Below are 20,510 nucleotides of genomic sequence, written 5' to 3'. Positions count from 1 at the left end.
AGGCTGATACCTGAATCTTGACGCAGCTGACTTTTCATGTGTGTATATGTGTTCATGTGTGTGTGAATATGTACACATGTGTGGAGGCCACAGATCAACCTTAGGCATTATTTCTCAGGAGCTGCTCATCTTGTTTTTTTTTTTTTTTTTTTGGTTTTTTTCGAGACAGGGTTTCTCTGTGTAGCTTTGCGCCTTTTCCTGGAACTCACTTGGTAGCCCAGGCTGGCCTCGAACTCACAGAGATCCGCCTGGCTCTGCCTCCCGAGTGCTGGGATTAAAGGCGTGCGCCACCACCGCCCGGCTCATCTTGTTTTTTTGAGACAGGGGTCTCCCACTGACCTGAAAGTCACCAACTAGACGAGGTGACCAATGAGCCCCCAGGGATCCTCCTGCCTCTTCCTCCCTAATTTTGGGGTTACAAGCATGTGCCACCATGTCCAGCTGTTTTCACAAAGATATGAAGATTGGACTCAAGTCCTCTCACTCACCAAAGCACTTCATCAAGAGAACCATCTCCCCAGCCCCATAGCAGTTTTTAACATCAGTATTTTCATGTTTCTTGTGGGAAGTGTTTGGAGTCCTCTGGTCTATGCTATTCTGCCACGGTGCATGCGAGTACGGGAGTTTGTGTTTATGCCACTTTATCCTTGTGATACAACTATGAGGCCTGGAATATTTCTGCCATCGTATAGATAAATAAACTGAGGCTTATGCAGTTAGTTCTTGCTACATTTTGATGTTGTTCAGTATTGGCTGGGTGCCTGCTACACCCAGTGCACTATGGGTAGAGTCTAAGACTTGTTAGTGTGCATGCCAGCTTTTCCTATGCGGTCACCGATGGCATGTGCCCACCATGGTAGGGTTCATGATGCATTCACTGCTTTGCTTATGGCTGTGATCAAACACTCTGACCAAAGTGACTTCAGGAAGGAAGAGTTGCTCGTGGCTCACAGTCTGAAGGTCCGGGCCATCCCAGTAGAGAAGCGATGGGGGCAGGAGTGTGGCCAGCTGATCACACTGTTTACAGTCAGGAAGCAGAGAGAGATGAATGCGGGTGTTCAGCTCACTTTTTTCTGTTTATCCAGGCCAGGTCTCTAACTCATGCAGTAGTATTGTCCAAATTTAAAGGAAATCTTTCCCTCCTCAATCAGTTGATCCCAGGAACTCTCTCATTGACCTGTGCAGAGGCATATCTCCTAGGTGACTGTAGATCCTGTGATGTAAACACTCAGTACTGACCACCACAGACAGGAATAACTGCATACTGAGTGAATGGCCATGGGTCACACCAGGCTGCGTGTCCACGGGTCAGTGATTTTGGGACACCCTGGAGGCCATGTCTCACTCTCGCAACCTCCGCAAAAAGCCTGTCCCTTCTTCATGCTCAACCATGAGAGTACAAATGATTGCTGTGTTCCCTACAGCTCCTGAGAAATGATGGGAAGTGCTTTGATGCCCCCTCGGGGAGTGGCCATTCCTTTTACTAATTCAGGATGCGGGAGCATGCCCTCATTAGATCAAGGAAGCTCTGGGCTTGGAGGGTTTTCTCTCTGCAAGGAGATTTGAGTTTAAAAACCAAGGTGATGCTGTTTGGAGTGCTGGAGACACCAAGAGAGAAGTCTGTTCATTTTTCTGTCTCGAGTCCCTCTCTGCCAGAGTGAAGATGGCTGATATTTTTCTGAGTCACCAAGTATCGGATGCTCATGAGTTTAGACAGGGTAACAAATGGAAATTGACTATTTTTTGATGTTCGTAAGTGGGAAACAGCTGTTCTTGCTAGCTTGAGAGACACGCTGGCTGCTGTTAAAACACACACACACACACACATACACACACACACCACACACACACACACACACACACACACACACACACTCAGAGTTATCAACATGCTGTTAGAAAAAAATTAAATATTGTGTACGACTTTTCTAAAAGGGGAAACACAAAAAGGGGGGGCCAGGACCCCAGACACATGTACACCCATGCATCTCCTCACTGAACAGACCTTGTGCTCGTATGTCCTGTATCTGCAAAGCACATTTACACAGGTGTGTTTTGGATTTGCAGTGACATTGACCTCCAGGCTTCTTTACCCTCTGGCCACAGCTAACGAAATGCTGGCTTTTGGAAAAAGCCTTGGAAATAGAACTGGCTCCTTTCTCATTGTTTCTCACAAGCCTATTTACTTCTGTTCTCCAAAAGCCGTTTTAAGAATGAATAATGCCCATTGCCATTTGAGGTATTAGTAGCGAAGGACTTAACACTGTCTTTTTAGTCTTTGTTTTCTGTAGTCTCATACTTCTTCTTTGCCAGTTTAAATACGGAAAGAGGTCTTCCGGGGCTGTATTAGTCAGCTCTCTGTTACTATAACAAACGGCTTGAGGTTTTCCATTTATAAAGTGTTCATGGTTCGGAGACACGAGCCCATTGGCAAGACGCTCCATTGCTTTGCTATCGGGTAGGGATAGCTAGGTGGATGGCAAGAGAAGGGGACAAAACCACTCCCATCACCAGCCGGGAAGTCAAGAGAAAGAGCCTGGGCTCCCACATTCCCAACTGAAGGCATGGCCTAAGTGGCCTAAAGACTTAACCATTAAAAGACCCATAGCCGCCCTATGATGCCAATCCAGTAATGAAGCCTTTGCTTGTGGGATTTCTTTCTGTTACTTTCATTTTTGTTGGTTGAGAATTTCATTCACAGTTTGATCTTTGAGACAGGGTCTCATTATGTCATATCTAAGCTGGCCTTGAACTCTTGGTCTTCCTGACACAGTGTCCCAAGTCCTGGGATTGAAGGCGTGTGCTGCCACACCTTAGGAGACCAGATATTTTTTGAACATTTGTATATGTATATGTATATGTGCATGTATATGTGTATGTATATATATATGTATATGATTTCAGGACAGACCACTTGGTATTGGATAACCAATTGGGGGCGGAGCGGGGGGGGGGGGGGGGGGGGGGGTGTGCTCGTTCCTAGGGAAGACTATTTCTCCAGTTCTCAGCAATTCTTAGTTGCCTGTAACTTTGTCTATGGGTGTGGCCCTGTGAGATTTTCTTCCATGTGAGTAGGTCTATTGGCATTGTCCTTGTTCAGGTCTTGTTTAGGAAGCCATATTGCTGAGGTATCATGGGTGAAGCGTCCCTGCCATTTCTAGGAGACACAATCTCGCAGCAGATTTCCTGGTCCTTACAGTGTTTCTGCCCCCCCCCCCCCCCCCCCCCCCCCGCCTCTTCCACAATGTTTCTGCCCCCCCCCCTCCGCCTCTTCCACAATGTTTCCAGAGCTTTAGGTGCAGGAGTTGTGTGGGCCTGGGCACCCCACAACCAGCTGTTCTCAGCGTTTTTGACAGTCTTCTGTAACAGTCTCCACCTGGTGCAAAGAGAAGCTTATTTGAGGATGAGTGAGGGCTCCAATCACCTGTGTGTACAAGGGTGCTCATTTAGAATGCACTTAGGAATTGTGCTGGTTCAGTGGAGCGGCTGTAGTGGGCTCTCCTCTAAGATCCATGAGCTCACAAGCTATGGTTATTTGGCTAGGTTTCCAGCACCAGGCATGATTTTCCTTCTGCTACTGAGTCTTAAGTCCAGTTAGACAATGGTTGCCTATGGCCAGATATGAGACCCAGCTCCCAGCGTCTACACCTTTGCAGGTCAGCTACCCAAACCATAGTAAATGTGACTAGAATTCCATTTGGTCAAGATGGCTTTGCCCTAGAGATCTGATGAGCAGTCTGTAGTTGGCGGTACAGTGTTGTGCACTTGAAAAATCTGTGGAGAGGGTCGAGTTCATGTTACGTGTCCTGAGCACAATAAGAGAAAATGAAAATGCATGCTGAAAAAGTTGAGGCAGGAAATAAAAGTTGAGGCGAACTAAAGAATACACATAGAGCACAAAAGGAATGTCACTGTCTTTTTCCATTAACCTCTTCTGAATGGCTTCTCTGCTTTTAACCCAGAGGAGGAAGCAGAGAAAACCGACATTGACAATGACTTTGAAAAAATAGTTCAAGTAGATACATGAGCAGGATCGTAAAGCATGAAGCTTGTTATTTAAACACCAAGGTTTATATTTTGGATGAGAATTCTAGCATGGTGAGAAGGCTTCAGTGGGAAAGGCACTTGTTTCCAAGCCTGGTAACTGGAGCTTAATCGCTGGGACTCATATGGTGGAAGGAGAGAGCTGACTTCTGCATGTTGTCCTCTCTCTCCACATGTGCACCATGGCACATGTACACACACACGCACACGCACACGCACATGTACACACACACACACACACACACACACACACACACACACACACACACACACACACCTGCACTCAATGAATAAAATGTTTTAAAAATAAAAGACCTTTCCAGGCGTAGTGGCTCACGCCATTAGTTCCAGCACCCGGGAGGCAGAGGCAGGTGGATCTCTGTGAGTCTGAGGCCAGCCTGCTCCACAGAGTTCCAGGACAGCTAGGGCTGTTACACAGAGAAACACTATCTTGAAAAACCAAAAAGGAAAAAAAGAAGAGTTCTTTAATTTTAATTTGTGTGTGTGTGTGTGTGTGTGTGTGTGTGTGTGTGTGTGTGTGTGTATGTATGTATGTGTGCGTGGCACGTGCACGTGCCAATGCATTTGGAGACCAGAGGATAACCATGAGTATCTTTCAGTTGCTGTTAAGCTTGTTTTTTGAGCCAGGGTCTCACTTGCCCAGAACCTGCCTGTTCAGCGAGGCTGGCTGTCCAGGGCTCCCAGGGGCCCTCCTCTCTCTGCCTGTGCAACTCTGGGATTGCAAGCCCATGCCACTATGCCCAGTTTTTCTTTTTTGATGTGGGTTGTGGGGCTCAGTTCAGACCTTCATGCTTATGCAGCAAGTACTTTACCAAGTACGTTGTTCCCTCAACCCTGAGTTTTACAGTTTTAAACGGTCACATAGGAATGCTGCACGCATAGCTCAGAGCCCGAAAGATATGACCTCGCTGCTCTTGCAGAGAACCTGGGTTCATTTTCCAGCACCCACCTTGGGTGACTCAAAATGACTCGAAACTCTAGCCCTAGTGTCAATGCCCTCTTCTTGTCTCTGAAGACACTACACCCACATGCAAATACCCCCGGATAGACATACACATCCACATACTTTAAAAATATTTTAGAAAACAGTTTCTTAGTTGTCCTTGGCACTGATGTCGCTCTGACTTTTGCTTCGGAGCTTTGATAATGTGGTGTCACAGAGTGTCAGCGTAGCGCCAGTTGGTGGGAAATTAGAAAAGCTTTTCTGTTGAGCCTTACTACATCACTTTCAGGAGAGTAGCAGACCTCTGCTGTTAATTGAGGAGGGCTGGAGAGATAGCTCAGCAGTTAAGAGCATGTGATGCTCTTGTAGTGGACCTGAGTTCGGTTCCCAGCATACATACCAGGTGTCTCCCAGCTGGCTGTAACTCCAGTCTCACAGCATCTAACACCATCCTCTGGCCTTTGTGGGCATTTGCACTCACACACACAAACACATACAGACACACACACACACACACATAACTTAAATAAAATAAATCTTTAAAAAAAATTGATGAAATTCAGATTCTGTACAGGGCACTCATTTGTTATAGGAGTAGTGATTTCCATGCATGGAATTAATATACGAAAACTCTTAGACATATGATACCTTCAGTGGGTTAGATGTTATGAACTGACTCATGCCACTTAACTGCTTTCTTTTCATTTTATTCAGAAATTATTTGCAAGAGAAATTAGCCAATCCATTTTGAAAGGGGGATCCCTTGGTCTGCATTAATAGAGTCTGGTGTGTGAATGAGAGCTACTTGAATAGACAGAGGGACTCTAGAGGAGGAAGGTGGCAGGGCCAGGCACAAATGCAAAGTGCTGAGTCCTGGATGTGGTGATGAGTGTTGGTAATCCACCTGAGGCAGGGGGATTGTGAGCTGGAGGACAGTGTGGGCTACCTACTGAGACCCTGTCACGAAAAGGGAGGTATGCCCTAGGAGATGGCTCAGTGGGTAAAGTGCTTGCCACACAAGCTTGAGGACCTGAGTGTGAATTCTGAGAACCCGTGTAAAAGCCAGGCACTATGGCATGTGTCTGTAATCCTGTTACTCCTACAGTAAGATGGGGGCCAGAGACAGGAGAATCCCTGGGAGCCCATGGGCTAGATAGCCTGGTGTACACAGTAGTTAAACAACAAGAGACTCTGTTTCCAACAAGGTAGAAGGAGGGGACCAACACTTGAGGTTATCTTCTGATTTTGACATATCCACCATGCCCCCCAACACCCTCCCCCAAACCACAACATCAAAAAACTCAGCCAAGGGACTGGAGAGAGGCCTCAGGGGTTAAGAGTGAGCATTATTCTTGAAGAGGACCCAACTTTGGTTTCTAGCACTCATGTTGGGCAGCTTACACCCACCTGTAACTCAGATCCAGGTGATCCAGCACCCTCTTCTGGCCTCTGCAGGAAACTGCATTCGTGTGCACATACCCACACACAGACATAAATATACATAAAATTAAAAAATGAAATAAAAATTAAAAAACCCAGTTAAATGCAATATACTTCTGACTTATGCCAAAAAGATATCAGATCCTGCCTTTAATGTTTAATGTAGGACTGGAGAGATGGCTCAGTGGTTAAGAGCACTGGCTCCTCTTCCAAATGACCCAGGTTCAATTCCCAGAACCCACATGGCAGCTCACAACTTTCTGTTAATCTAGTTCCAGGGAATCTGACACTTCCACACCAATGCACATAAAATAACTTTAAATAAATTATTTCTTTAAAAAAGGAACCAATTTAAGAAATGTTTAATGTAGTGATTTATACACACCGATCTTCTTTAGTTATTAATTATTAATTATTATTATTATTATTATTATTATTATTTTGGTAAACAATTCCACTGTTCTATGTTGTTGGGAAATTGCTGCCTTTGTTTCTTAGTGACTCACGGTGACTGGAGTCCCAGCTAAAGCAGCTATTATATTTGATAAAGACCCACATTCCTTGCAGGACTTGACCCCAAAGATTTCACATTAGCCCTTGAAATTTCTCTTTCTGGAACTCTGTCAACAAAGCAATGCATTTCTCTCTGCGGTATCCCAATAATAACTTAGCTCCTCGGGGGCAGCAGCAAGGCAAGTATTTTAAAAACAACTGTGCTAAACTTATCCCAGGACGGGGAACAGTAGTCAGCTTTTATTTCTCCACCCGGGATTTAAGGTCCACATGCCCGTGTTTGAGTCTATTAAACTGTCTCTCAAGAAGGTACACTGGGCTTTCCCCTCTAATTTCTTAACTCATCCTCTTAGCACATCTCACTGCTTTAAATGAAAACAGGCATTTCTGTTCTTCAATTAGCCACATTATTGATATTTGAAAACATTCCAATTCAGAAGATTGGTGGTCTTCATTCATTTGGCGATTCATTGGTTCTTTGACCCACTTCTAATAATTCGTTTGTGTGTGTCCATGTTGGCGGACATGCCTGTGCACATGTTTGTGCGGGGGATGTGCATGTGTGTGCTTAGAGGCCAGAGACAACATGGCCTCTTGCTCTTATTTTTTTGGAGACAGGATCTCTAAGTGAGTCTGGAGCATGCTGATTTGCCTAGACTGGCTATGCCGTGAGCCCAGGCATCCTCTTGCCTCTGCTACCCCAGTGCTAGGATTACAGGTGGGCCTCTACTGTGCCCACATTTTACATGGGTACAGGCACTCAAACTCATGCCTTCTTGGTAGGTGCTTTATAGACTGAGCTGTCTCCCTAGTTCCACATCATTCTGGGAACAACCTCATGTATCTCCAAGCTGGCCTTGAGCTTGCTACAACCACACCGTGTAGCCAAGGAGGACTTTGAACTTCTGATCTTCCTGCCTCCACCTCTTTTATGCATGTATGTATGTATTTACTTACTTACTTGGTGGTGCTAATAGTCAAACCCAGGGCCTTGTACATGGCGTGGCTATCAGCTTCTTCGTTGCTGGCAAAATGCCTGAGAGAAAAAAATAATAAGAAGGCAGGAAGGGTTTGTGTTGGCTCGTGGTTTCAGGGGTACCGTGGTGGGGAAGGCAATGCACCCCTCAATAGAGCAGGAGGTGAAGAGGCATAACTAGGGCTGGGACATAACACTTAAGGGTCTCTCTTCTAGTGTCCTACACACACCTGAGAATCCCTCCTTCTCAGAGCTTCCATACCCTCCCCAAACAATTCCACCAGCTGAGTACCCAGTGGTTTAAGACATGATCCTTGGAGGACATTGCAGACCAGAGCCATATAGCACCAAGAAGAGCCTTGTCACCATGTTAGGCAGATTTCTGTAGCTATGACCAAATACCCAAGGCAAACAACTTAAAAAAAAAAAGAAAGATTTATTTCAGTTAGCGATTGCAGTATCTAGTCACTTACATTGTGTCTGAGTCTGTATCAAGGATGAATAAGGTGGGTAGTAGGTGGTTAAGCTGCTCATGGAAGCCAGGAAGAAGAAGAGGAGAAAGAGAGGAAAGAGAGAGAGAGAGAGAGAGAGAGAGAGAGAGAGAGAGAGAGAGAGAGAGAGACAGAGACAGAGAGACAGAGACAGAGACAGAGAGACAGAGAGACAGAGAGAGACAGAGACAGAGAGAGACAGAAACAGAGACAGAGAATGTGAAACAAACAAGAAACAAAGAACAAGAGAGCAGAGAAAAACTATAATGAGAATGAGAAACAAAAATTAAGATGAGAGACAGAGAGACCGCAAGAGAATGAGAAATAGGTGGACACAGACAAACAGACACTAGGGACAAAATGTTACCTACAGAGACACACTCTCAGCGCCGACCTGTTTCCTCAAACTAGGCTCCACCTTGTGAGTGTCCACCACTTCCCAATGCTCATTAGGCCAACTCCATCACTACATAAATCCATGGATGAGGGTGGAGCTGTCAATCACTTCCCCAAAGCTCCCCTTCTCATCACTACTGCCTTGGGGACCAAGTCTTCACCGTTTGACCTTTGAGGGACACTTCTAAATCACATTAAAACAACCACCGAACACCGGTCACAGCTTTCCTATTGAGTAGCTTTTGAGCCTTCACAAGCACCCGTGTGGACTGTACTGTGTTCATGTGTGAAGCCAAGTGGGAGGGGATGGAGAGATGGCGTAGAGATCAGTCAGGGGACTAAGGGCTTGGGAGGTGATGGCCTGCTTGAGCATGATTTCCCACACTTGGTTGCTGAATTACCTTGTTAGGATTCTTCACAAGTCTTCTCTACATGTTTGGCAACATTCAAGGGATGGAAAAGCTCCTGAAAATGGGATGCTACCTCCAATGTTGTTAGGACATTCTCTGAGGGCGTCATTGTGGGGCAGCAATGGGGTCACTCAACGACGATCACTTAGTCTATAGGGAGCTGTATAACTGACTTTTCCCATTGCAGTGGAAAACTGCCTGACAGAAGCCACTTAAGGAAGGAAGGGTTTATTTCCACTCACTGAGGGTGTCATCCGTCATGGCAGCAGGAGCGTGAGGCAGCTGGTCACGTGGCATCCACAGTCAGGAAGCAGAGAGAGACGGATGCTGGTGCTCAGTTCACTTTCTCCTTTTTACTCAGCCCAGGACCCCAGCCCATGGGATGGTGCCAGCTACATTTAGGGTGGGTCTTCCCTCCCCAGTTATTTCTCTCTGAAACCCCCTCCCCCAACGGGCTTGTCCAGAGATGTCTCTTGTAGATGATTCAAAGTCTAGCCAAGCTGACAGTGAAGACTGGCCTATACAACTAACAAGAAAATAAAATAGGCTGGTGAGAAAACTCATTACTGAAGAGTACTTGCTGCTCCTCCAGAAGACCGAGGTTCAAATCCCAGCACTCATGTGGTGCCTCATAAACATACTTAACTCCAGTTCCAGGGAGATCCAATGCTCCTCAGGCCTCCAAAGGCACCAGGCATGCTCATGGTGCACAGACATGGAAGCAGACACTCACACAAACATGCAAAAATAAAAATAAATACATCTTTTTTTAATGGTCTGTATCCCTGCACTAAGGGTGTCTTCCCAGCCTGAACTGCTTATAATTCTGTTTCTTACCCCCGTGTTTGTGTTGGGACACCATCTGCTACACAAGGCTCCGTTGCCCGTTTTATCTGTGAGTCCAGTATTTCACTCACAAACCTAGCCTTTTTACCACTGGGAGAAAAATCAAAAGGATAGACTTGGGATGGTGTTAGATAAGATAAACCTACAGGCACAGCTGTAGATGGAGTTATGGATCATAAAATTAAATGTCTGAATCCCTAACCATGTCATGTATCTTCTATCAGATATAATCCGATTTTAAGGCTTGTAATTTCTCTTGTTCCTTGGGGTTCTTCCCCTTCACAGTCTTGCTGGTGGGATTAGGAGTGAATTTTAATATAAATTTTCTTATACTAACCAATTTATGCAGTCTTTCTTCCTGAGGGTTATTCTACATCAATTGTAGAACAGATCCGGCTGTGGGCTTAAGTACTGTAATTTTGTATCTGGGGATGATCCATGGCTAGAATCCAATTTTCCTATCCTGTGGGGTGACAGAGTGTGACCAGGATGTTTACTGGAGTGTGAAATCATTAGCAGGTATGTGTTGTGGAATATTATTTTAACTGGGCAAAGATGTGTTACATTTGTTTATGCTGCATTTGTTTAACGATGTAGAGATGTGCGTTTAATTATGTAAAGATGTGTTGCATTTGTTTCACCTTGCCTGCCTAAGGCACCTGATTGGTCAAATAAAAAGCTGAATGGCCAATAGCTAGGCAGGAGATGGATGGGTGGGGCTGCTGGGCAGAGAGCATAAATAGGAGAAGAGAATGAGAGAAGGAGGAGAGAGAAGAGGGAGAAGGAAGAGACATCCCTAGGGCCAGGAGCCAGGCAGCTGCCAGTCAGACAGAGACAGCAGGAAGGTAAGACATACATATATACAGAAAGAAAGAAAGAAAGAAAAGTAAAAACCCCGAGGCAAAAGGTAGATAAAGAAAAACAGGTTAAGTTACAAGAGCTAGCAAGAAATTAGCCTAAGCTAGGCTGAGCATTCATAACTAAGAATAAGTTTCCATGTTGTGATTTGGGATCTGGTTGGTGGCACAAAAGAAAAAAAAAAAGCCGGGTACAGGTATGTTTTGGGGGTTTTGTATTTGTATTTTATTTTTTTATTGGGACAGGGTCTCATGTAGCCTAGGCTGCCCTGGAACTAACTAGGTAGACAAGAATGACCTTGAACTCCTGATCCTGCTAGTGGATGAGGTGCTGGGGATGGAATACAGGGCTTTCGGGATGCTTGACAATCACTCTCTACCAACTGAGCAGCATCCCTAGAACCCCCGTTAGTAGGTATTCTTAAAATTTGGCTCTGTGTTCTGTTCAGATGTGTCTCTAGTGTCTATGTGGAAACAGGAAGTCTGTGAGCCCTCCTCCTCCCAATCTGGGCACTTGGTGGATATCAAACAGTGTCAAAGAGCAAGGAAAATGCCCCCCTGAATGCTGACCTCACTGTCAACAGAGCAGATAGCTAGAAAGGAATGCTGTTGGTCAAGCTGATAGCCTGGCGTCTCAGGGAGTGAAAAGGTATTCATACTGAACTAGGATTGCCAGGAGATGGAACAGTTAACTAAGTCAACTGAGGGCCTGGAAGTCTTTCTTCCCTTATTTTTTTCTTAATGGGCAGTCGTGGGAACTCATGCATGCTAGCATGTGCTCTACCACTGAGCTACACCCCAGTGCCTCCCTGGAGGAGTCTAGGCCGGCATTTTACAACTAAGCTGTATCCCCAGCCTTCTTTTGGCCTTTTGTTTTGGCAAAGGATCTCACTAAGTTGCCCAGGCTGGCCTTGAACTCAGGCCATGGCCCCCAGATACCCCAGCCCCAGCTTCCCAAGGTGCTTAGATGACAGACCTGCACTGCCAGAACCAGCTGTTTGGGCACTAAAAAAAAATTGTAGAAAACCACTGAATATTTAAGCAGGGGAATATCAAAATTTGTCTCCATTAAGACATTAATCATGGTAAAATATACACAACAAGATTTAGTGTCTTCCCTGTTTCTGAGCATGCTGGTTGGGAGGGTTGAGGGTAGTCACTGCTGTGAAGACATCTCCAGAATGTTTTCTGTCTTAGAAAATGAGACTCTGCCAAGTCACAATGCCCCATCCTTTCTCCTCCCTCACATGGACAACAACTCTTCTACCTTTTGTCTCTATGAACTTGACTACTCTTGGTACTAACAATAAATAAAACCCCCAGTATTTGTCTTCATGTGACTGGTTTCTTTCTTTCTTCCTTCCTTCCTTTCTTTCTTTCTCTCTCTCTCTCTCTCTCTCTCTCTCTCTCTCTCTCTCTCTCTCTCTCTCTCTCTCTCTCTCTCTCTCTTTTCCACTTAGAATAAAGCCCTTGAGTTTCATCCATGTTTTCTTGTGTCAGGACCCCCTTCCCTTTTTTTAGAGCTGAAAAAAAATTGCGTCGTATAGATGTACCATATTTTGTTTATCCATCCATGTGTTGCCTCTACTTCTTGGCTGTTGTAAACAGCTCTGATCATGAGTATGGAGAAACATGTTCAAGTCTGTGCTGTAAAAGTTACTGGACATATACCAAGATGTGTAGTTGCTGGGTCATGTGGTATTTTTGTTTTGTCTAGAATACAGTCCTGTTCGCCCCAGAAGCTGTACTATTTTGCATTCCCCTCATCAGTGTACAAGCAAACAACTTCTCTACATCCTTACTATAATTTTTGTGTGTGTGTGTGTGTGTGTGTGTGTGTGTGTGTGTGTGTGTGTGTGTAGGACAGAGGACAAACTTGGGTGTTGTTCTGCCTTATTTTTTGAGGCAGGATCTCTCACTGATCCTGGAGATCACCAATTGGCTAGATTGGGTGAGCACAAGCCTCAGGGATCCACCTGTCTCTGCCTCCTCGGCCCTGTGATTACAGTCAGGTGTTTGACTTTCAGGGTGGGTTCTGGGAAGGGAACTCAGGTCCTCCTGCTTATAAAGCAAGCATGCTACCAACTGGCCATCTCCTTAGCCCGTGTTTTGTTTGTTTGGCTTTTGTGGTGAGGAATTTCATTTTGATAGTTGAGTCCTGGTGGGTATAACATGGTGTTGCCACACATGCTTGGTGTGCATTACTATACTGGGTTCTGGTTACAGTGGTAATGAGACCTGGTTCTGGTCCCTAGAGTAAACTTCAGGGGGAGACTCACACTCAATTGGAGGCACCTGGGAGAGTCAGATCTTAAGAGAGTATAGAGTGGATACAGTGAAGGAAAGTATATTGGATTGTGTGTGTGTGCACGTGCATGCGTGCGTGCATGTGCCATGATGAGCATGCAGAGGTCAGATGACAATTGTGTATTGGTCCTCACCTTTCACCTTGTTTGAGGCAGGCAGGGCCTCTTATTGTTCCCCATTGTCTAGTCCAGAGTGCCTGATCCACAAGCCCCCAGAGATTTCTCCAGTCTCTGCCTCCCATCTCACTATAGGGGCTTTGTGGTTCCATATTTACACACTTCCAAATCCAGCTTCATGTGGGTTCTGGGGAATCTGAACTCAGAGCCTTATGCTCGCATGGCAAGTGCTTTACCCACAGAGTCATTTCCCAAGTCCTCCAAAGGAAATATTACAAAAGTGTCTTGTAAATTAACACCTTTGATAAAAACAGAACCAGAAAGTGAGCAGTTAAATCCAAAGTCCAGGGGCTGGAAAGATGACTCAGCAGCTAAAGATGTTTACTGCTCTTACATAAGATCAGAGTATATTCCCAGTAACCACATTAGGTTGCTCACAACTGCCTGTAACTGCAGCTCCCAGGTAATCTAATGCCCCCTTCTGGTCTCCTTGGGCACTACACTCACATGCACATACAACACATAATTAAAAACTAAATAAATGTTTTTAAGAATCCAAACTTCAAGTGATTGGAGGGATTCTGACTAGAGTACTACTCTCAGGCTAGAACAATGCTTAGACATTCTTCATTTATGTAATAATTCTGAGAGTTTACAAAGGTTAGTTCATTTGGGAGACTTAGTTTATGATTTCCAGTTATCAGAAAGAGTCCATGCCAAACAGGGTGTGGTAGTACATACCAGTGACACCAGTCACTCAGGAGGCTGAAATAGGAAGGTCATGACTTCAAGGCCATTCTGTGAAACTTAGTGAGTCCCAGTCTCAAAATAAAAATGGAGGATGCAACTCTAAAGTAGAATGATTGTGTGGGATATGCAAAGCTCTGGATTGAGAGAGAGAGAGAGAGAGAGAGAGAGAGAGAGAGAGAGAGAGAGAGAGAACACAAGACCAATATACCCTTTGGTGAGTAAAGAGCAGCATTCAGAAAGGGATAGGTGAAAAGTTGAGCTTGCTCCAGGGATAATGTTGGTTGAATTTTATCCAATCCAGGGAAATAAGAAGGTTCCAAGTCTGAGAGGAGTTTGTGCATGGAGACAAGTGTCTGGAAGGCCCAGTGACCAGGCGGCAAGTTAGAAAAGAGAATCCCAGTTCTGAAGACCTGCCTTTCAGGAATGGTGCTATTCTTGTCCCGGTGACTCACAATTCTCGAGCCTTCAAGGATATTTACCAAGGAAGAAGGCAGCCAGGGATGGCAGTTTAGATGTGGGAGCCATCTGGCTTCCAGGGTCTGTGGTCTCACCTGGGTTTTGGAGGCTCATCTCCATACCCAGACCAGCTGGTCGTTTCCATTTGCATTCCCCAGAGTTGCCTTTTACAGAAGAAGCTGATGTCTGATTACACACAACCTCCATGCCTAAGATTGGGTGGAGAGAGAAAGGGGGAAGAGGAGAGAGAGAGGAGGGAAGAAGAAAGGGAGAAGGGGGCTAAGAAAGAGGGGAGAGAGAGGGAGAGGAAAGAGAGAAAGAAGAGGGAGGAGGAAAGAGAAAAAGAGAGGAGGGAAGGAGTAGAGGGAGGGACAGAGGGAGGGAGGAAAGAGAGAAGAGAGAGAACCATTTTTTCCCACCTGGGACCCCAGCCAGTTGTGTGGTACCCACATTTGGTGAAGTTCCACCCCCCTCCAGGTCACTGATCCACACTTCCATCATCTCTGAGAACGTGCCCTCATAGACACATCTAGAAATTATGAATCATCGGTGCCTCAAGCATCTCTTAATCCAATCAGATAAATGCCCCAAATATTCATCACACTTCTAAGTATAGAATATTATAATAATAGTTATATCAGAGGACTTGTGATAAAGGGTAAAGGGAGATTGAGGATAAACTTGGGGGTCTTGTCACTATAAACTGCGTGTGCTATAAAATTTAGTACAATTGCCAAAAGTGTAGCCAAATGTGAATTTTTTTCTTTTTTTTGAGACAGTGTTTCACTATGTAACTCAGGCTGACCTAGAACTCTCAACCCTCTTGCCTTAGCCTCCAAAGTGCTAGGATTGCAGGCCTATACCACCACATCCAGTTAGTGGGTAGTCAAGGATGGCCTGGAACTCTCAATCCTCCTGCCTCAGCCCTCCAAGTGCCAGGATTACAGGTGTGTGCAGCCATATCCTGCTGAACCTGTTTGTTTTTTTTTTTATCACCGAACACCACCCAAGCATGTAGTTCTTATTGTCACCAATGTAAAGCAACTCAGAAACATCACAGTTCTTCCTTCTGCCAGGACTCGAATGAAATGTTCCTAACACTTTCACAGGACATGTCCCCTGAGTCATACCTCTGAGTGTTCAATGGTATCATCTTAGTTGATGTGATTTCTCCTTTATTGATTAGCTAGCAAATAACAGAACACCTATCATTGTTGTCAATCAGAGAAGGCCTTTTGTATTCACTTGAAAGACTCTAGAGGACCCAGATTCCCCCGGCTCATTTGTCAGCTCAGATGGGTGACTCTTTCCAGTTGGTTGGATCTGTTTCCTCAAGGTTGAATTAAACATTGTGTCCTCTGCACCAGCATCCCAAAGCAGCACAGATAGGGAAGGAATGTTTATCTTCTTTGTCAAGAGGGAAAAGCCTCATATAGCGTGTGCACATGTGTGCGTGCGTGCGTGTGGTTTGGTATCATTTCTCAGTTGCCATCCACTTTATATTTTGAAGCAGGGTTTCTCACTGTTCCAGACACCAAGGACAAAAACAATTTACCAATCCACCAAAGTTCAAATTGGTAAAACACAATGAATTATTGGGCTTACTTACAGGGGTATGGGTGGAAGTAACTTACAGGACCATAGGTGACCCAAAGGCATTCTCATCATGGGAAAAGCCCACCCGACATGGTTGATGACACACAAAAACTGCATACCTGGGGCTCACTACCCAACTTGCAGTCATTTCCAGCAGAGAGTCTCCTTTCCTTAGCAATTATTGCTGCTTGTGTGCCCTCAGTGACACACCTTGTGCATATTGTAAGTTTCTGCTTCCTGAGACTTGGGTGCACTTCCTGAGTCTTCTAGGAAGACTTCCCTTCAGGAGGGATTGCTACACCGAAGTAAACATTCTCTGAATGTGAGATGTCCCTCATAGGTTCATGCATTTGAACATTTGGGTCTCCACGAGGTGGGGCTGCTTTGGAAAGTTGTAGAACCTTCGAGCTCGGGGGCCTAGCTGTCAGAGGTGGTTTAATAGCTGGGAACCTTAAAAGGTACACTGTCTGTCTGTCTGTCTGTCCATGTTGGTGGGGTTTCTACCCACATTCCCACTGCTCCTGCAACCATGATTTCCCCACCTGGATGGACCGTACTCCCCCTGAAAATGTGAGCCAAGACAAACTCTTTCTCTCCTAACTTGATTCTCCCAGGTATTTTTCCATGGTACTGAGAAAAGTAACTGATACAGTATGCGTTAAATACAATTGATTTTCTCTAATGTGTTTGACTTGCCATTGGCAGAACCCGGGCATGCAGAGTTCCTGGGTGGGTCTCCTTGGCTGTACTTACTTACTCACCGTCTCTTGTCTGTAGGGGCAGAAGTCTGGGAAGTGCCTCTGTTTTATTTGTGGCTAAATCTCTAGGTCTAGGGTTGTCTGAAGATATGAACGAGGCTTTCATTTTCTGTTGTATTTGGTGCACCCTTGTCTTTCTTTCCAAACCCCTGGTTGTGACTTCCTCCCTAGTGGTGCTCACTGAAGGCTGGGTGGGCGTGGCAGGTGAGGGCACCCCAAAGACAGAGCCATAAAATCTTGCTGTGGCACAAATATTTTCCTTTTGAGATGTGTGTGCATGGCGGGTGGGGTGGGGTTATTTGACTCTATGCTGGTGCCAGTGATAGCCAGAAGAGAATAAGTGACTCCCTGGAGCTACAATGACAGGCAAGTGTGAGCCACCTAATGTGGGTGCTCACCGACAAACCCGGGTCCTCTGCAAGAGCAGCTAATACTCTTAACCACGAAGCCATCTCTCCAGCCCCACAAATATTTTCCTATTTGCTGAGCTTGCTTCTTTATTTCTGTTTTGTTTTTGTTGTTTGTTTTTGTTTTGTCAAGACAGGGTTTCCCTGTGTAGCCCTGGCTGTCCTGGAACTTGCTGTGTAGACCAGGATAGCCTTGAACTCACAGAGATGTGTCTGCCTCTGCCTCTGCCTCGAGTGCTGGGATTAAAGGCGTGCACCACAACCACCCAGCTTTTGGTTCTTTATGTCTTACCATGTCTGGGTATTTTATTCTGAGCCATATTGACCTCTCAATTCCCTGAATCATCATAAAAATTATTCTCAAGGGTCTGCACTTTTTTTTTTTTTTTAAACCCGCTAAGCAGTGCAGATATATCTCAGGTCCCGTCTAGACTGGAAATACCAGGCAGTCATGGCTGCATCTTCGTGGGTGCCTTTTCTCTCTAGAGATTTATTTGAGAGCTTACAAAGACACTGTTTCTCAGTGGATTGAAAGAAAAGCAGAGGAAAAAGGCATAATCAGGGAAGAGCAGAGATTCCCTTGTACTCCAGCCAACTACCCTAGCCAATGAAGACACATTAGCAGACAACACTCCCACTCCTTGTTAGGAAAGAATGATTACCAAGAAGAAAAGTAGCTTGGGGGAAAAAAAGTCTGTATATCAGGTAGATTTGCTGTAAAGGGGACTTTTGACCTTAGAAAACAGTGAGCCACTGCTTAATAGAAGCTAGCTGCGGAAGAGGGCAAACTAGTCTGGGGAAAAAATGTATATTGGACTTAGTAGAGTTTTGCAAAGGCATGCCATTTGCATAACAATGAAGGTATCTCGTTCCATGCAGTGGGAGCTGGTCCAGAATAGCCACACCGTGGATGCCCAGCCCCCTCAGAAACCCAGTTTTAAAAGGAAATTAAATGTGAAGGGTTGAGTTCTGTAGTTGGTAGTCTTGGGAAGGGATGAGAGGGGACATTTCTGCGGCGTGCAGTGCCTGGGAAATTCATGAGGACAGCATTAGGTTTGTTGCTTGGAGAAGAAAAGTCTTCCCCTAGTGGATTTTGAAAAAAAAAAACACTATTTAATATTGGGTCCCCACTAGACTTATGGGAAGGGATGGAGGTGGGCGTTCACATTCATCCTCATAGATATGATGAGTGTTGTTGGCTTTTTGAAGTCTGAAATATTTATTGAAATACATACTTTTTGTCTGTTATTTATTGCTCTGCAGACAGTGGAATGGAAAAGCTGCAATATTTAATTATTCCTGGAGAAGAGAAAATTGGGCGTGCATCTGTGTAACCATGACACTAACTGCTCTTGATTTATCTGAACTGAGCAGCATAAACAGAACACTTAGAAACTTTAGTTAAAGGTGGGATGTGTGTACTATGTGTGGATAGATGTGTGTGGGCACTAATGGATCAATAAATGTATATAGATCATGGGTAGATGTATATGGATGGATGGATATGTATCTATGTATGTGCAAATAAGTATATTGTATAGATATGCATATGTGAATGGATAGATAGGCATATTCATATATGAATAGGTGATAAATGGGTAGATGAGTGTATTTATCTATGTATATATTGGTTTATAGATGGATATATGGATGGCAGATTATGTATATATGTATAGATGTATGTATATGGCTGGCAAGTGGAAGTATGCATGTATGTATGCATGTGTAGATGGATGCACATATGTATGATATGCATATATGTATATATGCATGCCTGAATGCATAGATATATCAATGGATGAATAGATAAATGTATATAGATAGGTAGACAGATAGATAGACAGACAGACAGATAGATAGATGAGTAAATGTATGTATGGATCAATGTATGTGTATGTCAAGTATAGATGGATAGAAGGATGGATGATGGATTGATGCATGGATGGATGATTGAAGGATGGATGGGTGGATTTAAGAATGGAAGGATAGATAGATGGATGAATGGGAGGATTGATGAAGAATTGGGTGCAGAGTTATGCCCCAACAAAGACAGAAAGGAGTGGGGGTTCCCCTGCTGGTAGAAACTTTTTTAAAGCTCTCTGAGTCTAACTAGTGCTACCTGTTGGAACGGTAGCCGATTTTGTTGGCTTGATCTGACGCAGGTCTTACATAAATAACCACACTATTATGAGCTCACAAATGGAACAACCATGCCAAGTTCAGAAGACAGCAGTGCACAGCACTCCTCCCGACCCTCCAGCTCTTACATTCTTTCTGCCATCTCTTCCGTGATGCGCCCTGAGCCTTGGGGGACACGCACTGATATAGTTGTCCCATTTAGGACTGAGCACTCAATGGTCACTCATGCTCAGCACTTTGACTATGAATAGAGACATTCTGAGTGTGTTCACTGTGGCTCTTCAGGGCTGGAAACTGGCATTTCTTCTTTATTTCCCCCAGCATTGAAGAAAGGTGTTTACTGGGGGTAAGAAAACGCATGTACACAGCAGACATACAGAAAAAAAAAAAAAAGAAACAAAAAACACTCTCTACAAAGTGGAGGGGCACTTGAAAAGCTGAAAAATCTAGTCTCTTCTCAAAGGCTGGGATTTTAAAGCCCTTCAAGAGTCTTCCTCTCCTAATTTAGGGTTGGTCAGTTTTAAAGGAAGATAGGATGGTTGATTGGCTGGCAACTCTTGGGTAGCATGTCCTCATCCTGCCTTGAGCTCGAGCCAGTTCATCAGCAGAGGGCCTGCTGGTGGGAGACAAAAGCCAACAAGGCCTTTGCTTTATTGTTTATTTATTTCCATTTTTCTTTTATAGCTTTTTCCCCCTTATAATATATGGAACCCCCACCCCCACCCCAGCTCTTCTGAAATCCTCCCACCTCCCCTCCCATCCAAATCCACACCCTTTCTATCTCTAGTTAGAAAACAAACAGGCTGACTAAAGAGTCATAACAATAAATGAAGATAAAACAAAAACAAACGAACTGCAATATCACAAAATAAGCAAACAGAAGAGAAAGAGCCAAAGAAAAAGCACAAGAAACATGTATAGACACAGGGACATACATGTTTGTACACATAGGAATCCCATAAAAACACAAAACTGGAAATCATAATATATATTAGCACTTACAATACATATATTACATACAATTACATATAATGTATAATATAA

The 20,510-nt window shown here is 44.6% G+C and overlaps 1 protein-coding gene across 1 annotated transcript in view; it reads left to right on the top strand.

Moving 5' to 3' along the window:
- Galnt17 (polypeptide N-acetylgalactosaminyltransferase 17) overlaps positions 1 to 20,510 on the top strand; it is a 442,332-nt gene that overhangs the window by 125,174 nt on the left and 296,648 nt on the right. The gene's annotated exons all lie outside the window — the stretch shown is intronic.

This window comes from Peromyscus californicus, unplaced genomic scaffold, assembly GCF_007827085.1.
Source record: "Peromyscus californicus insignis strain IS unplaced genomic scaffold, ASM782708v3 Scaffold_2__1_contigs__length_46816999, whole genome shotgun sequence".
Lineage (NCBI taxonomy): Eukaryota > Metazoa > Chordata > Mammalia > Rodentia > Cricetidae > Peromyscus > Peromyscus californicus.
This window is presented reverse-complemented; position numbering and strand designations above follow the sequence as displayed.